At 44.3% G+C, this 22,816-nt stretch overlaps 1 protein-coding gene across 4 annotated transcripts in view; it reads left to right on the top strand.

The window, feature by feature from the left end:
- The window catches only part of PKNOX2 (PBX/knotted 1 homeobox 2), a 531,025-nt gene that overhangs the window by 340,845 nt on the left and 167,364 nt on the right, over positions 1 to 22,816 (top strand). For all 4 annotated transcript variants that reach the window (XM_084803817.1, XM_084803819.1, XM_084803816.1 and 1 more), the window contains one exon: positions 3,994 to 4,096. The gene's annotated coding sequence lies outside the window, so the exon portion shown is untranslated. The remainder of the gene's footprint in view (positions 1 to 3,993; positions 4,097 to 22,816) is intronic.

Here is a 22,816-nt window from a genome sequence, read left to right on the forward strand (position 1 = left end):
TCTCTCAGGCTGAAAGAGGTTCAACACCCCTGATATATATATCAATAGCATACTCAGATGGCTGAATGCCTTTCAGTTTGGAAGCAAAACAGGTTCATCCAAACCACAGCTGCAAACCTAGTTCAAACTCTGGTTTGTCATCCTGGTTTGTGGGCAAACAATGGTTTATAGAAACCTAGGTTGCTTGTCTTGAATATAATGACAAGGTTGCATCTAAATCAGAAGCAAAGGGAAATCAGAGCACATGAGGGGAGCTTGGAGTGCATGGGCAAAGAGCTCCTTCACGTTGCACCATATTATCATTTAGCCTGGGAGCTTCTCTGTTCTGGCAAATCCTTATAGACACAAGGTTTGGACTGTTGAAAGGTATGTGGGGCAGAACTGGGAAACAGGGTTGGGTTGTCAATTCAGAGCTAATGAAACAAGCTCCATGTTCTAAAAAGATAGGCTGCAAACCTTGGTCAGTCAGTACAAGTCAGCAACTGAAGCCTTCACAGAGGTTTGAAGAAACAACAATGACTTGTGCTAGTTTGTGCAATAGACTTCTTTTTGTGTTCCCAAAGCACCTTTGTTTGAGTGAAGGAATATGAAACTTTCCAGTATATTGTCAAAAGAGTGCTTGTCATTTGCTGATATTGCAAACAAACTACACACTAGGTGATTACTGGGCAACTACTAGAACCCTAGAACGCTCGGCTTTAGTTGTCCTAGTTCAGTTAAATTCTTAACCCTATGTGAGTCCAAGCACTGCCTTCATCAGAAATGCAAGGAAAATGGCAAGAGTGACTTTCTCTTCCCTATATTTAACTATAAATTATTGTTATCACATAAGAGAAACTGTCACCTTAATTAAGGCTCTTCAAAAATAGCACCTTTTACTAAGGCATTGCAATATGCAGATATATGTAAATATAATTGACTGGTGCAAAAACAGATAATTAATTGGCCAAAGGCCTTTCCGAGGTGTGTGTGTGTGTGTGCGTGAGTCGGTATGCAGTCAAGTGCGTGCAGTTGTTCCTTACGAATGGCGAAGCAGGATGGTGAATCCAGGCATCTGTTCCTTCTTCTGAACACCTGACTGGTAGAACGTTAACCTTTTTGAAAGAGTTCCATGATTTATTTTGGCACTGCAATTAGAAAGGCAAGCAATTTAGAAAAGCGGGGCTTTGCCAGCCACATCGGCAATTTCCTCAAGAGCTGCTTCTCCCACCAGGTGTGTCAGTTGCGCAATAGCCAGGTCACAGGTGAAAACTTGGTTAGCACTGATGTCAGAAGAATCACCACAGACTTGGTCTTTAAAAGGGATGGAGGTAGGGATGGCCATGAATTTCTCCACGAATCATGGGGAGGCCGAATGCCAACGCATTCGGCCTCCCGAAATTGGCGATGAAATTCTCCGCCCCCCTGCCCCCCCCCCCGGGATGGGACTTACCTCCCTCAAATGTCAGCGGGTCCCAGCGGCAGTTCGGCAGCGGTTCGGCGGGGGCGGCGGCCGGTCTTCTGACCGGCTGCCGCCGCCGCCGCCATTACAAAATAAAGTAAAAACAAACAAACACGTGATGGCTACGTAACAATTTATGTAGCCTATCACAGCTAGATTTCCAAAGTCAGCCGTGATAGGCTACGTAAATTGTTACGTAGCCTATCACGGGTGACTTTGGGGGGAAAAAAAAAGCGCGTACGCAAATGGCGGCGCCCATGGGCACCGCCATTTGCATTCCTTATTTAAAGATTTACGTAGACTATGGAGAAAATAAGGGCAACGCTATTTGCGTACGCGCTTTTTTTTTCCCCAAAGTCACCTGTGATAGGCTACATAACGATTTACGTAGCCTATCACGGCTGACTTTGGAAATCTAGCCATGATAGGCTACATAAATCGTTACGTAGCCTATCACGGGTGTGTTTTTGGTTTTTTTTCCCACTTTTGTATTTCGCGGCCGGGGAGACGGGGCGCTTCTCCCCGGCCTGAATTTCAGCCGGGCGAGGCGGGGCGGGGCGCCTCCCTCCCCGGCCTGAACTTCGGGGGGAGAACCGAAGCGCCTCCCCCCCACCGCGAAGCAAGCTGCGGGACCAGGTAAGTGCCTTTTGTACATCACTAGATGGAGGACAATGGGGAAAACGTTAGAATGGAATGATTTGGCAGTAAGGTTGTTTGAATTCTCTGTAATAATGGAGTAAAGAAATCAGGGCCAGCATTAAGGGTAGGCATGGTCGGGCACCCAACAGGGGCCCACTGACAAGATCTCCCTGAAGTTGCTCTCCATCTTCACCATCGCAACCTGCTTGTTCAGCTGTCTCTTGCTCTGGCCTAGACAACAGTGGTGGTGAGAAGGAGGAGCAGGAGACGCCACTGCCCACTCGCTCACTGGCTCTCTGCCTGCCTAGCAAGCAAGTGGTAGCAACAATGAGAAGGAGAGCAATAGCAGCTGGTGACAATGGTAGTAAGAAGGAAGACTCACTGAAATTAGGGGTCCATTGAGGGTGTCTTGCCCAAGAGCCCTCCCAAACCTAGATCTGGCACTGGAAGAAATGATATCGATTCCAAAGAACTCAGCCGGTTCTGTATATGTAAACACCCAAAGAGAACAAAAGCAAAAGTCCCAATAGGTGGATAAAAAAACCAGGATAAAGCATATCCCAACACAGTTCTTTGGATCCCAGCCATCAAAGATTGCTTAAGTTCAACAAAACTGAAGGGGGAAATGCATGGAGAAATAGGAATAAGGAACAGGAATATCTCCAGGCAACATCCCTGTAAGCAGCAATGTGGAAATAAATTTATTTTTAATGGCATTGAAATGACAAAAAGGTTTCAGGTATTTATGAATGGCTACAAAAACTTACGGATATATTTGAAATGTCTACATTAACTATTGTACAGTGTGTTCACTTAACACAGGTCCCCAGAGGTTAAATACGAACCTCATAGAAGCATTATGAATTTAGGTTGTCCATACCTCAGGACTTCAATATCATCACCCACTTCTGTGATTAATGATAAAAATAGTGAAAACATGCAATATTCCATCAGAAACTGGTATTATAAGAAGATATGGAATGTAGCTAAAACGGACAAATTAATAAACTTAGTGGGAATTCATTAGGGGAGAACCACAACTAATAGGTTTGAAACAAGATTGGAATGGCTAATTAATCAGTGGAATAGATTTATTGGGTTTCAGTCAATGTCTTGTCAGTCGTCAATTGGAGAGCCAGTGTGGTGTGGTGATTAGAGTGTTGGACTGGGACTCGGCAGTCCCATGAAGCTCGCTGGCTGACTTTGGGCCAGTCACTGACTCTCAGCCCAACCTACCTCACAGGGTTGTTGTAAAGATAAAATGGAGAAGAGGGGGACTATTTAAGCTGCCTTGAGCTCCTTGAGAGAGGAAGAAAGGTGGGATAGAGGTGTAATAATCAATTAAATAAATAAATAAATAAATAAAATCCCCTAAGGTAGCCTTCCCCAACTGAGTGCTCTCTAGATATGCTGGACTACGACCCCCATCATTCCCAGCCAGCATGTTGGATGGGGATAACAGGAACTTGGTCCAACACAGCTGGAGGATGCCAGGATGAGGAGGCATGCCCTAAGGAATGGGATTTATATAGTAAGATCTTTGAGAGACAGGTTTATCTAACTGGGTGTTCCCAAATGACAGTTATTTTCAAAGACAGGTAAAATGGAGATAAATTGTGTCAGTCAGGGCACATGGCATTTTTGCAAGGCTGTTCCGTGCCCTGAGCCTATTTGGCTAGGCCGTTCCTGTGATTTTCAATCTTGGAAAAACAAACAGATAAACAATCCACCTTTTTTTCTATTTATGACGTTGGTCAATCTGTGAGCTATGGCCAGTGGCATTTCGGAAGATCGGCATGGAAATAGCCAGGCTGAGTTTAGCTTCTGTTGCTTTTGCAGACGGTTGTTGTTGTTTTTCAAAGATTGCTGCATCCTCTTCTCTCCAGCTGATGGTTTTATCTGTCTCTTTTCAGGTGGCTCTGCTCTGGCTGGAAGAAGCGGCTTTTGTGTTACCAGCAGAGAAAGGGCAGAGGGGAGAGTTTCAAAAGACAAGCGGCTCCCGGAGCACACTCTATAGTAAGCACTGCGTTTCCATCCTTTCGCGTACAAAACCATGGAGCAGATTGATTTCCATAAATCCAGCCAACAAACAAAAAGCTACTTTACACATGGAACTGATAGTGATGCTTTGTAGGATAGAGTATCCAAAATATTTTTTAAATGGGACTGTGCAATAAAATAACCCCTCAGTAGCTTGAATCTGGCATGTGTGGATGTAGCAATAGGATTTAGCCTTTGTCTGCCCTCCACTCCATCTAGATACACACACGCGCGCGCACGCGCGTGCGCGCACACACACACAGTTCTGTGTTTTTTCACATTAGAAATGGATGTTGGTTTAGGAAAAACAAAATAAAAGAGATCTATTAGGGTGAAAAATACTCAAATGTAAAACAGTCTCCTTCTCTACTGAAAGAAGTAATTTGAAGACACTTTAAGTGTATTATGGCTCCAGGAAGAAATCTCTTCCTGTGGCTTTTAACAATTTAACTGATTAGTTTTTAAAAAGCATGATACTTTTAAAAAATTCGAATGCATTCCCCTCTAAACATAGCTTTACAGAACACACACTGTTTCCAGTGGAGATGTGGAACTCACTCTCTCCCCCACCTCTCTCCTTTCTCTAAGCTGCCTCCTCCCCCCGCCCCCACTCCTTTGGCACGTAGTCTCTCAGCCTCCTGTCTTTTTGACTCCACTCTCTGCCTTCTCCCCCCATTCTTCCCTTCAGTTCCACACTTCGAAGACCATGGACTTTCCATCCTTTCTTTCAGTGTCTTTACCAACGCCACCCTGCCTTTTCACTCCCTTGTTTCCTAGGTTGTCTTCCCAGTCGTCACCCACCCCCTTTTCTCACAATCCAAATCTGTGTAGGCAGAATATGTCCAAGGACAAGTCAGGATCACATCTCCTTGTCCAGCTCCCGATCCCCATGTGTTTATGGGCTCTCTATGCACAGAGGTTAGCTGGCACAATCCACATCCCACTCCATGCTTTCAGCCTACCTGGATTCTGGTCCCGGGAAAAGGGGGCTCTCATTGTCTGAATGCCTGTGCTTTTGTGCATGTTCACAACAACAACACTTTTTTCACTGCAAACATCAACCACTGGCATAAAATCAATGAAAGTGCCGTAATTTGGTACAGCTAGTCCCAGTAAGTTGACAGGCTGCAGTACATTGCAGAGAAGCTAACAGACTGTTTTCAAAGTCATAAGAACACAAGAAGAACCCTGTTGGATCAAACCAAAAGCCTATCTAATCCAGCTTCCAGTCTTCCACAGTGACCAACCACATGCCTCTGGGAAGGCCACAACTGGGACATGAGGGCAACTGGTATTCAAAGGCATATTGCCTCTGATTATGGAGATAGCATATATCGCCATAATGACTATTAGCCAGTCATAGCCCCACATATATCACCTTGCAGTAGTCCAGACAGGATGTTAATGGAACGTGGCTAACTATAGCCAGGCTATCTCTGCCTGGGCGGGATCACAGCCCAGGCAGACCAGCCAATGAGGGTGAAAAGGTTGTTGTGAGGATAAAAGGGCCCAGGGGATGGGGCTGCAAGCTGGTATACCCAGTCTTCCCCAACCTGGTGGCACGCTGGCTGGGAATTATGGGAGCTGCAGTCCAACATACTCAGAGGGCACCTGATTGCTCTAAACTTCCTTTACTTTCCTGATATCCTTGGAAGAAGGGCTGGATTAAACTGTCATAATTTCTTTAAAAAAAAATAATAGTAAACTTAGGACCAGTCTGTCACTGTTCTTTTTTTTCCTTTTTTTTAAAGCCATTTGTTGATCATCCAAGCCAAAATGGCAACTAAATTGCCTTTGAAAGTTCAGTAGCGATCCAGCAAAAGTAACATGAGCATCTTGGGCTGTCTGACCTCACATATTCCAGTTTCCACATGGCAAGGATTTCAGTACTGTTTCAAATTATCCCACAATAACTTGGATCAGAATCACCATCTGGCTGATAGCCTGTGCTTCAATTAAGATGCCCATTTGGAAAACTCAGTGCACAGCTTCCTTAGGTGTCTACCCCAAGGTTGGAGATGGGTTTCCCACTATTCCTTGTGCATTTTACATTGTGTTGCTGTTTAGATTCTGTTACATGGATTTCTGTTTATGGGGATGCATTCCAGTTAGGTGCTCTTTTTTAAAAGTTGGATTTTTTAGCAATTTTTTTTTTCTTTCGTGAGAAATGCAACCTAGCAAGGCAGTTAGGTGTCTTTGCTGCTAATTCCTCCGTACAGTTTGGTAAGGCTGTTTGTGAAGCTGTGAACAAGGGTGTTCGTTGCATTTCCCGAGGGGTGTGTGCGCGTGCGTGCGTGTGGTGATGTGGATGAAAATTCATATTTTACAAGGTGCCCCCCAACCCCAGATATGTTTCCAAAGATTGTCTGCCAGGTGTTTCCTTCACATTTGGATGCTGAATTAGAATTTTGCAAGGGTGACCAGGAGGTTCTGAGCTTTGGGCAAAGCTCTTCTGTCAGAACAGGAATTTTTTCCTACCTCCATAAATAGGTCTTCTTTGCTCACTGCATTCAGACTGTTAACAAGCATTGGAAAAATAGCAGGTTCACTCTGTCCTCCTTTCTAGACTAGTGAGAAGAGCATTGATTTTTCCCCCCAAAAAAGGATCTATTGGACTAGTAGCTTTTTTCCCTCTCTACTTTCCCATTAAGAACCAGAGAAAATAAATATAATTAAAGAGGCTGGTACAAAAGTTCTCTGTGAGAGCTAGGGTTGGCTTTCTGGCCATTAAATTTAAACAGCTCTCTGGCACCCTAGAGATTAGCAGATTGTTGTGGTACAAGCTGTTATAGATCACAACCTAATTTATTCATTTATAAACATTCATAATAAATCAGTTAGTTTCTAACAGCCCAGTCCTCTGAAGTTGGCGGCCATCACGATGGGTGTTTTCAAACAGAAGGCTTGTAGAGCTACCAATGAGAAGGCATCGGGCAGTTTTCCATCCTTTTTTTCTTAATGGATTATCTGCAGTAAGAGAAAAGATGGAAGAAGTGGTGGGCGAACACAAGAAGATTATGAGTTGAAGATGATGTTGTCTGGACTCCCCCTAAAACTCCATGAATAAGACAAGGCAATGAGGCTATAAAAGCCTCATCTGGATCACAAATGCATCTCATGGTAGCAAATTCCATAGTTTGAGTATGCACTGTGTGAAGATATAAGTCCTTTTGTGTGTCCTGAATCTCCCACCCATCAGCTTCATTTGATAACACCAGGTTGTACTATTATGAGTAAGGGTGAAGAACCTCTCCCTCCCCACTTTCGCCACACCATGCATAATTTTAGACACCTCTATCATGTCCCCCTTCTCACTTTTTCTTCTAAGCTAAAAAGTCCCAGAAATTGTAACCTTTTCTCATACGAGAGTTGCTCCACCCCTTGATCATTTTGGTGGCCCTTTTCTGTACCTTTTCCAACTCTGCCATATCCTTTTTGAGGTGCACTGACCAGAACTGCACACAGTATTTGAAGCATTGTTGCACCATAGATCTGTACAAAGGCTTTAGTACAACAGTTTTATTTTCATTCCTTCCCTAATCATCCCAATGTTCACTTTTGTTCACTTTGAACATCTTCTAAATCACCGGGAGCCTCAAGTTGCAGTATGATGAAAGAAAAGGGGATCTCTTCCCCCGGCACACATTTCCACAATGTTATGAATGACTACCATGATACTCCCCCTTAGCCTTTTCTAATAGGGGACGTGCTCCAATCCTTTGGTCATTTTAATTTTCTGTACATCTTCCAGCTCTACAATATCCTTTTCTTTTCTAGATGGGACAAGCGGAACTATACACAGTATTCTAAACGGGGCTACACCAAAGACTTAGATAATGAATGGCATTATACTTGACATTAGTTCTTTCATTTACATTTACCTTCCAACACACATACGCAGAAGCTCTATTTGGGTGTTGCTCACATGAAATTGCGATAGGTTGGAGCACCCCCCTCATCATATCCCACCCCCCTGCCCACACTGTCCATATAGTGGGGGAGAACACATCTCTAGGGGAGGGTCTGTGCACACCCCTGTGATCAGGGTTCTAAATAATGCAGGAGCCTATGTGTATACAGTAATCTCCCTCCTACATACTCCTCCCTATGTGGAAGGTGGGGGGCTGGGGTGGCAAGGATGTTATGGCAAGGGCAGCACCCCACTGTCCTCTTCAACGGTTGTTAATTATGTGGGAGATAACACCCAAATAGGGCTACAGAGTCCATATAACCAGTATACATGGACCTTCATATTGCTATATGAGCTTGTTATATGTCAAGGGAGAGGATCCTGCACCCCTTCACATGTTGTTGGACTTCAGGTACCATCACCCCGTCCACTGTCCATGCTAGCTGGGGCTGATGGGACTTGGAGTCCAACAGCATCTGGTGGGCCACCGTTACCCCCATCCCTGCTATATCTCATCTTTCACCCTCACCGAAGGAAGGAGATGGCTGGCAGCTGACCTTGACAGCTTTTATGTGGGGGCCTATCACACGATGGTTGAAATAGCTGTGGAAAGTACACACACACACACAAATACCAGCATATTTTTTACTTCCAGTAACTGAGCCTTCGGAGGGGTATTTCAGCCTTTAAGAATGGAATGGGGAAGGGCTCAAAAGCCAGGAGACAAAGTATTGGTCAGGAAGGAAAAATCAGGTCCTGGATTTTTCCTATTGTTAATTGTTTAAAATTGCATAGATAGATAGATAGATAGATAGATAGATAGATAGAAAGACTGAGTATTCAAAAATATATTTTAAGCTAAACGTTTTGGCTTCCACCCTCATCAGTAGCTGTGCTGTTAAATGGATATCAGGAGTGGCAGTTTGGAATGCCTGGAGATGAAAGTTACTTAGGAGAAAAAAAGTAGGTATGAGTGGTATAATGCCTACGAATTGTCCTCCAGATTAAGGCCATTGGAACTAAGAGTTCTCAGTCTGTAGATCCAGACATTTATTTCCCCTTTATCAAGCATGCCATTGTCTTTTGTTTGGTCTGTTGGAAGCAACTGTAAATCCTAGAGACTATGTGAAGATGAGCTGAAATGTCTTGCAACAGGCTGCTCCAGTTTTTTGGTAAGGATCGCAGATTTGTGGTTATGGAATCTTAAACTTAGGTCCGTTGTAGTTTTCTTTACATATTGCATATGATATCTATTTTTCTTACATATAATTAAATAAACCACATTAGTATACCACCGTGTGTGTATGTGTGTGCGCACATGTATGTGCTGTCTATTTATATGTTCGTATGTAAATATTTTTATATTATTTATACCATATAATATGGTATTTTTAAGGTTTTGATCTTTGTAAACTGCCCAGAGAGCTTCAGGGCTGTTGAGTGGTATAGAAATGGAATGCAATGCAATGCAATGCAATGCAATGAAATGAAATGAAATGAAATGAAATGCAAAGCAGGAACCACCAGATGATGTGGGGAAGTGGGCATGGCCATCTGGGTAACCCTGGAGGCCTGGATTGAGGCCCCAGATTTGGCTCCTCGGTTCAATTCCCCTGTTGTAGGGCAATGCCATAGAGTGCATCTAGATACTCGTTCCCTCAGAGGGACAGCTCTGGTTCCTCCAGGTCCTGATATTGTTCTGAGATAGCATATCTTACCTCCCCAATAAGATCGTTGGTGTTTTTACTGTCCTGGGGTAGAAAGGGGGAAAGCCAGAGAGCAGCAGCAGGACCTCGCAGTTGTAGTCCAACAGCTTTTGGACCACAGGTTGAAAGGGGAGATAAGTTCCTCACCCCAGTTGAAAGGGGAGATAAGTGGGAAGGCAATTGTGCCACCACTTATCCAATAGAAAATGTCATAATTTGTGTGAGGACATGACTTCTCCTTAAAACCACTCACATTGTGTTTCATAGTCCCTTATTAGGTACACAGCGAGTTTTATGTCAATGTCTGCCAGTGTAATTATCACTTCACATTTCCTTGTCTTATATAACTTTTACCTTTTTCTGTTCTGGAGGGCACCACCCCACCTGCAAAAACTTTACCATCTTTGTAGCCTCTTCTCCATCCACTTACAGATCACAACAGTGTTTTTTAATGCTGCTGTTCAAGGTACATTAACCTTGTCTACTAACGTTCTCCCTGCCTGTTGCTGGTCTTTCTATTATTACTATTATTAGGTTGTTATTATGGTGTTTATGTTATAGGCACATCCCTGGAGCATTCTAGGCTTAAAGATTGGCTTGTGATGAGTTCCTTTGGAGGGAAGAAAATGGCTTGTTTGTATTTGTTACCTGCAGACATGTTACAGCACCTTCCTCCAACCCCCGACACCACACTCCATTGTGCCCACACACGCACACCCCTTCTGATTCAGACATCTTTAGACCACCCATTTTTAAAAGACCTCAAGAGATATGCGTGAATTCTTCGAAGCTGGCAATGAATAGTGAAATCCTTCTGCAGCCAAGAAGGTCACAAGGTGCTAGTTCACACAACCTTTTTTGAGGTGCCACCATTGTCAGGGTCTTTAGGCAACTACCCAGATCCTCTACTGATGGCCACCCTGGGCCCCCCTAAAAAAAAAAATCGGGCCCAGCACTCTGACCAACACCCAGCAGCTGGATCTAGCCACTTTTTTTTAATTCCCCACAATGCCCCTGACCTAGCATCATTCTGGAGCATTGTGGGAAATGAAACCAGTGGCTAAACCACTGCTTGGAGCACTGCCACCACAGACAGATAAGCCTTCCTCCCCCACAAGGCCCACTGACAGGAGGGGGACTACCAGGGGGCCCTTTGGCCACCATCCATCCTCAAACCTGGTGTCAGCCCTGCACCACAGGCAATTTTGCTCTTTGCCTTGGTCTACAGCATGCAGCAGACTGCAGTAGTAAGAATCCTAGGGATAATGCTTGAGAAATGAAATCCTTACAAATTCCTGTAGAAATTGTCATGATCTGCACTTTCCTGCTGAATGTGTGGATCCTAACTGAAGCCATCCAACAGATTTTGCACTTCCCCAAAATGTTGCTCTGCGGTTATTAGCAGTTAACTAGCAGTTAACCTATCAAAATGCGCATTTAAATACGGATTTTGGGAGAAAACGCACATTTAAATATATAATAAAATATGGATTTAATTATGGATTTTGAGATGGTTTTAGACAAAATTAATGCAGATTAATGTGGATATGGAATGGCATGGAACTTCACGTAAAAACAGGTGAGACTAGCACAGACTGGAAACAGATAGATTAATCCATCCCAAAAGAATACTGAAGTAGTAGAGTGGGTTGTACCATTTCAGATGATATGATGATGATGTCATAAAGTGCCTACACATTTCTAGGCATCATACGAACATTAAACAATTACACAGACCCTGCTTACGGTCTAAAAGACACAATAAAAAAGCAAGATGGTATGGGAAGAGAAGGAGAAAACAATTAAACTCAGCTACCAGGACTTCCCAGTTGCATATAACCAGATGGAATGGCCACTGGGGCCCAGACTAAATGTTACTTTTAATACACTCACACATTCTGATCATGATCTGCATTGGGGGGGCCCACACCTGCAATTTGTATAGCGGGGGGGGGGAATCACGATAATGGGAGGTTTTTTTTACTCTATGCAGATGGCATGAGAGTTGTCACTAGCAGTTAGAACTAGAAATGGAAAACCTTCATTTCTGTTCGCGGTTGCCCTGTATAGTGTGCTGTCTGTACTGCAGCTTGAAACATCTCTCAGACCATGTATCCTCGGGCTCTGGACTGACCCTGCCCATCCAGAATGGCCATTGGTCCTCCCAGGACAGGAAGGGTTAGAAAAAACCTCCTGTCTGGGCTGGGACATTGGTAGGGGAAGAACAGCCTTCCGGGCGGTGGTGTATTTCAACGTGGTCTTCGGCTCTATTTCTCTGACTCAACTCCTGGTTCCTGACTCACCTCTGATACCTGCCTAATAATGCTCAGCCCTGACACACAGCAGCATCTTCCAACAAAAACATTTGGCTTCAAGTATTTCTTTTATAAACTAAGCTTTGAGGTATATCTGCTTGAATTTGGCCTGGTCTTGATTTTCTTTCTCCAGAAAGTGACAAAGTCAGGAGAGATACTCCTTATAGCAGGAGTGGGGAACGTCCAGACTGGGAGCCAAATCTGGCCCTCCTGTGGTCTCAATCCAGCCCTCCAGGGTTCCTCAGATGGCCATGCCTTCTTCCCCTGGCTCCATTCCCTTTCCCCTAACCATTGATCCTTTAGGGGTCAATGGCTTTTGGTGGTTTCCTGGCTTTTGTGCAGTTCCCCCCCCCCATTCTAAAAGGTTGAAATGCCCCTCCTAGGGATGTCACATGCGTCAGAGAGGGGGGTGGAGTCTGTTTCCCCCCCTGCGCTCAGCCTCCCAGACCTGGACCGCCATGCTTGCCCAACTCAGCGCACACCATTTACACCTGTAATCTTGAGTAAATGGCCACTTTAAGGCCACTGTTTGCATAAAAGGCCCTTTATGTAAAGGAACGAGCTGCCACGGGGCGGCTGGCCAGCAGGGGTGCAAGGGGGACTTGGGTGAATCCATCCATCCCTAGCCTCTCCTAAAGGTTAGTTACTGGCAGTAAAAGCTTTGAGCTAAAGCATGTTGGTATTTTCAGATTTTGATCCCACCCGTTTTACCTGTGACTCCACCCCCCTTTTCCTTCAACCCCACCCACCTCTAAAATGTGCCCCCCACCCCAAAGCTTCTCTGAAATCTAATTTGGCCCTTGAGCAGAAGAGGTTTCCACCCCTGCTTTATGGACTATAGGTCTCCTCCATAACCAACATTGGGAGGCCATTTTCCTTTTATCACCACCAACAACAACTGACATGGCAAGTTTTGGATACACTAGGTAGGCAAATGCCATAAGAAATAAGAGCTGGCCCAGGAGATGGTGAATCAGTTGGCATCAGTTGTGGGTTCTCTTTCATCTTAAATCATTGGAATGCGCTGAATCAGGCAGTGTTATACAAGCGCTACAAAAGGTAGTGGATTTTGCCATCAAAATGCAGGAAACCAGGCAGGAAAATAATGAAATATTCAACCGCTATTTACGGAATTGATTTGAAGATCAAGAAGTTACGAGCAGCTAGATGAAAAGGATTAAGTAGGAAGCGTGAATGGAGAGACACTGTGGTGCAGAATTAAATTGGTGTTTCAGCTGTTCAATACTTTATGTGAATTTTATGCACAAGGAAGAGAAAGGGATGGGCAGGCAGATATGGCACAGCCATGCTTTCCAAACAGTGGGGCGATCTTTCTTTCCAGTGCGGATGCATGAGTTCACACACACACACACACACACTTTACCCCAGCAATTGCAGCCTCTTCTGTATACCTCTGGGGGCTTAGCTTTTCTTTCTGCATCTTGAGACTGTGGGAGGAAGTCCCTCTGACCTGCTCCCTAACCTTTCCCCCATTCAAATTATACAGGGAGAAGTGTGGGCTGTGTGTCTTACTTTTATTGTGGTGTTTCATGGGGCTGAATGAAACATCCCCTTGCTTACTTTTCACTGTCTTTTGAAGGCTCGCAGCATTCTCCATCCAGTGGAGGCTGGTGGCTCCGATTTCAGTGGGCCTGTGAATCCACTCTGGGTTTCAGTCAGAACCATCCAGAACTACAAAGGAGCTATCCAGTGTGCTGAACCTTATCCCCCAAATGGGTTCAGCACATTGGATACCTCCTTCAGAGTTCTGGCTGGTTCTGACTGAGACCCAGAATGGATTCACAGCCCCACCAAAATCAGAGCCACCAACCGCCACTCTCTCTGTCTCCATCTCCATCTCCTCCTCCATTTCTCCTTAGTAATTCTGCCCCAGACCTGGGGTCTTTATCATTTTTTTTCTTTTGTTTATCTTTGGTCAGCTCAGGTACGATTCCCCACACACTCACACACTTCTCATTGGCCCTAAGCCATAGGGGGACTTAGAAACATCCAGTGGGAAGCTTCCTTCTGCCTTATCAGACTGGTTGTCCATCTAACCTAGTACTGCCTACTCTGACAGCAGCACTACAGGTCCAGGGTTTCAGGCAGAAGAGCTCTTTTCCATCGCCCGCTACCTGTAATTCTTTAGGACCAGGTTGCTGAACCTCTTTCAGCAGAACACCATTTTGGAGAAGCTCTGGGAGCCGCATTTCAGTGGTGAGTGTGGCTAAGGGTGAAATGGGTGAGGCCAAAACATCAGCATATATTGGCCTAAAGCTTTTACTGCCAGTAACTGCCAGTAACTAAGCTGTAGGAGAAGCATTGCAACCTTTTAGAATGGGGAAAAATGGAACATACACTGTGAAACCACCAAATGAACACTTAATAGTGAAATAGAGCACTCAGTGGAGTGTGCTATAGAAGCAGGTCACCACCACCAAAAAGGCCCCTTTGTTGCAGTCACCACCTGCCTAACCTTTAAAAAAGAGGGCTCACATGTGTAGCCCCAAAGCTGGCAGACCCCCATCCTCTTTCCCCCACAGCCCACCTAATAAACCAGGCTCCAGGGGGGAAACTGCTATTCCCTGGCTTCTGAGTTATCTGTTTTACTGATGCAAGTAGTGGCAGGTAGAGATTGCGGAGGGTGGGGGGAACGACACCTCCACCCACCCACCTCCTATGAACCCTATATCTCAACAAGCGGGGAGGGGAGGTTTAAACCTCTCCATCCCTGTGCTCTGAGAAGGAGGGTGGGGGACCATGTCTGCATCTGTGTGTTCAACATTTGATGTATCGTGGCTCATTCGCACATGCAGTCCACTGCTTGCTGCTCCAAGTCGTGTACTGGCGAGCATGAACTGGTAAACATCCCTGTATGAATGAACTAACCCTTGCTCCTTGCAGGGCATTCTTACAACAGTTTCGCCATCATTAGATTTGCATCTGGGCAGTTAATCCTGATTAGAAAAAAGACATCAACCACGGATTGTGTTTATAGGGCAAACCGCTGGAGAACTTTTCTTGCTGAGAGGAAAGGAATGTTGTGAATGAAGAACACCTTCTCTTTTTCTGATGTCAAGATGGTAATAATTCCCTACTTCTGCCTGCATAGACCCATATAAAGGTGGTCATTTTGGGTGCTGCAGATTTTACAGTCAATGTGAGGCTGATGACGGAGCAGAAGGCAGCATAAAAGAAGTCTGTGTGGGGGTGGGGGGTGCATTGTGTGCACAAATGTATGTGTGCATGTGTGTATATATGAGAAGGAGAGAGAGAGAAGGAGAGAGAATGAATAAAACTTACGCTATTACCATTATAGTACTTGGAGTGGCATGTTTTCCAAATAAATGCTATTCACAGTCATCTGCAGTCTGCTGTATTTTCTTTTGAGTGACTCAGCAGCCTATATTCCAACTGGGCATTTTTTTTACTGCTGCATGAAGTCATGCCATTAATCAACAGAAACTAAACACACAATGGGTATGAGGATCATTTCTCTCAGTGCTGCCTTTTCTGCAGATGGATTGAGTTCAGGGTAAGGAAGGATCTCTGGAGGTCACTTTTGGCTAAATTGGAACAGCCGTCAGTTAAGAGAGCTGGACTTGGCCGGTCAGCTGTGTTTTTAGATCTTTCTGCATGATGAGCTAAAGGGATGAAGGCAAACTTCTCTGTTTCTGCAGAGGACATTGCTTCTGTTTTTCTCCTGGCTTTTACTCTCTTGACAGTGATCATGGTCTTTCGGTCCCTATATACACTCAAGGCTAGCTCATGCTGCCCAGGTGTGTGGATTCGAGATGTGGCACAGTGCCAGGGGGAGCCTTGCTGTGAGTGTGCACAGACATGCATGAGTTAGTGCATATAATGATTAGTGTAAACTGAGGCCTTAAAAAAACAGGTGCAAACCAGGACAGGCTTGTGTAATTAGGGATGAAGAAATGTATTAGGGTTACAGTTTTATTCAAATGTACCTAAATTTCACACTTTTAGACCAATATAATGAACTGAAACTCAGTTATCCTTCAAAATTTGCACTTTTCCAAAATTTGCAGTGGATACTGGGGAAAACTGAACACAAAAATGAAGTCATGTTCAGTCTGGAAAGTGTGAACTTAGTAAACCCTGACCAAAAATGCACTGAAACTAATTTCTCATAATCCTTATACAAGATATTAAATCTCAGTGTTTCAGCCCTTCAGAATTCCAAATCACCAAATCAGTGATCACCAGATCATCAAGTCAGACCTCATGGAGCCTGTATTTCTATTCCTGGGAAATATGAACTTTAGGAAGACTTGGGCTCAGCTCATAATTAGCTGAGACATTCTGAAGTGAGGACGTTCATACAATACTCCCCATTTTCAACCCTGGTTGCAGGATTTCTCTGTTTTTCTTTGCTCTACTTCGGCCTTGTGATGCTCAGACTGGCTAGCATGATTTTTTCCCCTGGCTCCATACTGTTCAAGCACAGCACTCTGTAGTCCTCAATGGATTTTGCAGGTCTCATCATGTGTATTTTTTCCCTTCAGATACATCCATGGAATCACATGAAGTCCGTGACAGCTTTACACCATTATTTCAAGATTCATAGCTGTAGGTTCCCAGTGAGAGAGAGCTGTCCAAATCTTTCCAGCAAACAGAATGCTGTTCCTGGCATATTTATTGCAGCAAAGTGAATTTGTGTCCCAAAGATAAATATAGTGTTATCAGCAACAGCTGTCTCTCATTTTTATTTGTTTTTATATTTGACTATAAGTTCAATTCTCTAAAAACACCCAGAGCTGTAAATTCTAAGACAAGCGGCCCCCATGATTTAGTAGCTTGGGATGTTTAGGGGCTGTGATTTAGGGAGCACATTTGGGGTATACAACACACAAGACAATTCAATAATGTACCATGCTGCCACCCTCTGGAATATGCAAAAACCAGAATGTGGCTTAAGGTCACATTTCAACCAGAATAGAACTGGCTGTGGCCATTTTGGATGCTCTGGACAGGGCATTTCTCCACATCTGTTCTTTCCCTCACTGTACCTGTATACATTTACTGACTTCTACCCACCCACATTCATGCTGAGTCTGTCAGAACAAACACATCATGGACATAGACCTGGCTGAAGGAGGATGAAGATGACAACAGGGCAGAACATGGATCATTATTAGTCTTCCTACTTTTGGTCCAGATAATTTGGGTGGTTACATTCTGGGACTGGAGTTGAGGTGGTGAGTTTGTGAGCCTAAACTCACAAGAGGTTTAGGCCTAATCTACATATGTATGAAAATGAGGTACTGGAATACTAAGGTAGTAGAATGTGAGAAATGAAAGGGTGCACGACCAACTCTGCAAAAACATGTTCAGCTTGAAATGGGTTAAGCTTTTGAGAATGTTCGGCTTGAGCCCTTGCAAAAGTCTTGTGAGTGTTTGAATAAGGTTGCCACCTTTTTCTCCAAAAAGAGGGCATGCATCACCAAAAAAAAGAGGACATCAATGTGCATAAATCTGCATATGCTAATTGACATGTATAAATACACATTTATTTTTATTTATTTTACTAACTGTAGTTTTAAACCGCCCAATAACAAAGCTCTCTGGGAAGTGTACAATACACTAAAAACATACAGTGCAAACATTAAAACAAAAAATAAAAAGTGTGGAATAAAACCAAGATCAAACCAGCAGGAAAGAAAAAAAAATGTTACAACATCATAAAACCAAACTAAAACCAGATGCAGAATAGAGTATTAAAAGCACTAAAATAATTCTTTAAATGCCTGAGGGAATAAAAACGTCTTCACCTACTGCCAGAAAGACCATACACCAGGTGAGCATCTCTGGGGAGAGCGTTCCAAAAACAGGATGCCACTGCTGAAAAGTTCCTCTCTCCTTTAGCCACCTGCCTTGCCTCATTTGATGGAGGAGCTGGAGAAGGGCCTCATATGATGATCTTAATGTCCGGGTAGGTAAATATGGAATTTAGAAAGGTTTTAGAAAGGATTACCATAACTTCAGTAGAAATACAATAGATCTCACCATAACACTGTGACCAGATGACCTATTTGCCTGCCTGCTGAATCTTCTGTTTAGGTGCTAACTGTTGAAGGCTAATGTCAAGGTCTCTGCTCTCCCAACTCTCCCGGCTTCCTGTGGTTCTCTAACTCTACCAGACTTGCCTTCAAATAGAGGATGCCTTGAAATAGAGGACATTCCTCCGACAGCCCTTCAAATTATTATTATTATTATTATTACTGCTACTACTACTAGCTGAAGCTCTGGGTGATTTGCAAAAGACTGAACTCTGTAACATAGGACATATTGCCACCCTAAACTTGAAGCACCCTCTGCTTCCCCTGCCCCTGCCCACCAAGAGCCCAGAAAGCTTGCCCAGGGCAGGGGAAAGAGGAGGTGGGAACAACTTGCCGAGGCTGCTGAAGCGCCAAAGTTTCCCACATGAGATTAGCTGTGATGATGCTTTGCAACTAGTCCTTGAGTATTCTGTCTTTAGCCAAAAGGTTTAATCCGGGAGGGAGTCAGAGGGCTTAACACATCACATGAGAAATCTATCATCACCCACTCAGTGGAAAGGTGGGGTTTATTTTCAAATATTTTATTTATTATTTATTTATTTTTTGTTTATTACATTTATATCCTGCCCTTTTTCCTCTTTAAGGAACTCAAGGCGGTGTACGTAATCCTCCTCTCCATTTTAGCCTCACAACAACAACCCTGTGAGGTAGGTTGGGCTGAGAGTCTGTGACTGGCCCAAAGTCACCCAGTGAGCTTCCATGGCCGAGTGGGGACTAGAACCCAGATCTCCCAGCTCCCAGTCCAGCACTCTATCCACTACACCACACTGGCTCTTTTCCAGTTATTGTATCCTTGAGCTATCAGATTTACAACCCTGTCCTGACCTATCTCTGTTAAATAATAATAATAATAATAATAATAATAATAATAATAATAAACCATTTTGTCCCAATTTTGTCTCAATTTTTTGCTTCTTAGGATATTAACATTTTGTTAGAGTGGTTTGCTGGAGTTCTCTAAAACCACAATGTTCCTAGCCAAAACCCCTGGGGAAATAAAATGTTTTCTACTTGGTTCCCAAATGCTGAGAGAGATTTTAGATCCCAAATGCGTATTTCTAGGGAGGGCATGCAAAGCTTTACCCAATGAGAAATATTTCTTTTAGCCTCAGCCAAGCAAAGCTTTACCTGATGAGAAATATTTCTTTTAGCCTCAGCCAAGCAACATTTTACTTCCGTCTGTTTATGTCACTCTTCAGAATGCTGGCAACAACATTCATGGTGGTAAAACAAATGGTATTACTCAATATTACCCATGAAGAGATGTATACATCCAAGCCCATTCATCCGAAAACTAACTTTTACTGCAGGATTCTGCAGGGGAAAAAAGGTTCTCCAGGCAAGGAAATTGGTTTTTGTCTGTTTCTCACAATACACCAATAAGAGAACCCAAAGGAAAATAATTTCTGAAAACTGCAGACATGTAGAATTTTATCCATTGCCTTAACTTGAAGGAGATTTCTGTCACCAGAAATATCCCTCCACCCCTGTTCTTGTTTGTTTGATGAGGACTGCTTCCCGGCAGTCCATTTTTCTGCCTCACTGTGAACTGCAACCTTCCCCAACCTAGTGTCTTTGAGATGTTTTAGACCCCAAGGCCCAGCAGCCCCAGCCAGCATGGCTAATGGTCAGGGATGGTGGGAGTTCTAGTCCAAAACATCTAGAGGGTACCAGATAGTGGAAGTCTGATGCAGTGTGTAACACAGTGCATAATTAATGATGACGGCTTAACTTTTAGCTTCCCCTTTCCACATAAGGTGGTGTTTGCTGCAACAGTCTCTGTTTACTAAGGGCACTTTATTATTATCCGGTCCCTGTCAGTGGAGGCTGGTGTCTCCAGTGATGCCAATTTTGGTGGAGCTCTGCATCTGTTCTGGGTTTCAGTCAGAACCAGCAAGAACTCTAAAGGAGCTATCCAAGGTGCCAAACCCATTCTGGGGATAGGGTACAGCACCTTGGATAGCTCCTTAAGAGTTCTGGATAGTTCTGATTGAAACCCAGAATGGATACATACATATACAGAATGGATATGGAGCCAATGTGGTGTAGTGGCAAGAGTGTTGGACTGGGAGCTGGGAGATCCGGGTTCTAGTCCCCACTCAGCCATGGAAGCTCACGGGGTGACTTTGGGCCAGTCACAGACTCTCAGCCCAACCTACCTCACAGGGTTGTTGTTGTGAGGATAAAATGGAGAGGAGGAGGATAATGTAAGCCGCCTTGGGTTCCTTGCAAGAGGAAAAAAGGCGGGATATAAATGCAATAATAAATAAATAGATAAAAAATACACAGCCCCACTGAAACCGGAGCCACCAGACTCTACTGGTCCTTGTCCCAGATAAATTGTGGTCCCATGGGGAACATAGAGCACCTCTCTCTCATGCATACAAAATTTTAAAGAACATATGAGGGGGCCCCACAGGGACTGGCTCACACAGCCCTTCAGCCCCCCTTGTACATTTTTGTACATCTCCAACCAATGCAGAGAGAACAGTGCTGGCTGCCTTGGAGAAGGGGAAAGGGGGACATTCCAGTGGGCAGGGAGAGGAGGAGACCAGAGAGGCCAGAATACAATTTTTCCTGAGCCTCTTCTGGCTTCCTTCCCTCTGCTTTGGAGAAGGGGAAGGGGGGCATTCCAGTGGGCAGGGAGGGGAGGAGACTGGAGAGGCCAGGATACGATTTTTCCTGAGCCTCTTCAGGCTGCCTTCCCTCCCCCTCCGAAGCAAAAATAAAGGAGATCGGAGGATGGGGAGGCAAAGATGGCCTCTGCTGCTCCTCCTGTCCTGCCGGTTTCAGCCCAGCAGGGCAGAGGAATCTCAGAAGCCTCAAGAGTTGGGGGCCTCCAAGCAATGAGAGCGCCGTCCATAGGCTTGCGCCCCTGAGCTCCCGGGCACATCTTAATTGCATGTTGTCGTCAGACATGCAAAAGCTTTTCAAGTGTTAAGAGAAAACCTTGTTTGGCTCACTGTGCCAATGCAAATCCATGCACCGTCGCATGCTGTAACATGTGATGTCAGGTCAACAGCAGTCATCAGCATCTCAGGGCACACTCTCCCACAGGCTTTAAAGACACTTGGCAACAAACGGATTTTTTTTAAGAGGTGCCAGGAAAGGGAAACAGGAAGGAAAAAGAGGATAAGTGACTAGTTGTTCCTTTAGGCTTATATCCCGGACTGGTGTCAGGGGTCAGCAATACTGGGCACCTGCCACAGCTCAGGCCTCAATAGCAGGCCTGCTGCCAATCCCTGGAGCCTCCTGATGGTTCTGCTCCTCCCCCTTGCTGCTGTTCACTGCCTCTCCATCACATTGACACATTGGATAGCAGCATGCCAGGGCTCAAAGCCCAAGGGAGCATGGGAGAGTTCTCCTGGAGGCTGCTGCAATGGCAGTCTCCCATACTTCCAGTTTCGGCGGGGTGGTGATTCCATTCTGGATTTTAGTTTAGTGAGGCAAGTGGCTACCAGGAAGAGGGCCTTTTCTGCTGTGGCACCCCAATTATGGAATGAGCTCCCTAGAGAGGTTCACCTGGTGGCAACATTGTACTCCTTTTGGCACCAGGTGAAGGCCTTTTTATCTTCCCAGCATTTTAGCACTCTAGTCTTTTAGCTCTGCTGTTTTAACTCTGTATTTTAAATCCTTCCATTGCTGCTAGTAATTATTCTGGCTGTGCTTTTATACTGTAGCTTTAAGTTTCATATTTTATATTGTTTTATGTTGTATCTTGTGGTTTTAATTTTTGTGAACCGCCCAGAGAGCTTCAGCTATTGGCAGCATAGAAATGAAATAAATAAATAAATAAATAAAACCAGCCAGAATGCTAAAGGTGCTGTCCAGGATGCTAAAGCCATGGGGAGTAGCATTAAGCACCTTGGATAGCACCTTTAGAGCTCTGGCTGGTTCTGACTGAAACCCAGAACAGATGCAGAGCTCCACCAAAATTGGCATCACTGGAGACACCAGCCTCCACTGACAGGGACCGGATAATAATAAAGTGCCCTTAGTAAACAGAGACTGTTGCAGCAAACACCACCTTATGTGGAAAGGGGAAGCTAAAAGTTAAGCCGTCATCATTAATTATGCACTGTGTTACACACTGCATCAGACTTCCACTATCTGGTACCCTCTAGATGTTTTGGACTAGAACTCCCACCATCCCTGACCATTAGCCATGCTGGCTGGGGCTGCTGGGCCTTGGGGTCTAAAACATCTCAAAGACACTAGGTTAGGGAAGGTTGCAGTTCACAGTGAGGCAGAAAAATGGACTGCCGGGAAGCAGTCCTCATCAAACAAACAAGAACAGGACAAAAAGGAGACTGTACATAATGCTAAACCAAAAATCACTAAATAAACAAAGGAATTCCCTAATCATAAATCTTAGTCTATAACAGATCTGCTTATGGAACATTCTACAATAAAATGACCTAAGTAGGAGCTCAATATCTATTGAAAGTAAAAAGTACAAGTTCTACAGCAGCATATAACAGGAGCATGCATAAGTGTATGCCATTTTGTGTGTCTGTGCATATCAATCAGAAAAAATACAGGCAACTCTACTTTGTTGGAACTTTATCAAAAATTTGAAGTGCTTCAACATATGGAATGAATGGAAACCATGGTGCCATAATATCATTCTTCAAGTTAGGATTCTTTGCTCTCTGCGCTTGCGGAGTAAGTTTATACATACCCAT

The sequence above is a fragment of the Heloderma suspectum genome, chromosome 6, assembly GCF_057233095.1.
Source record: "Heloderma suspectum isolate Gila_16-S chromosome 6, 16-S_ref, whole genome shotgun sequence".
Lineage (NCBI taxonomy): Eukaryota > Metazoa > Chordata > Lepidosauria > Squamata > Helodermatidae > Heloderma > Heloderma suspectum.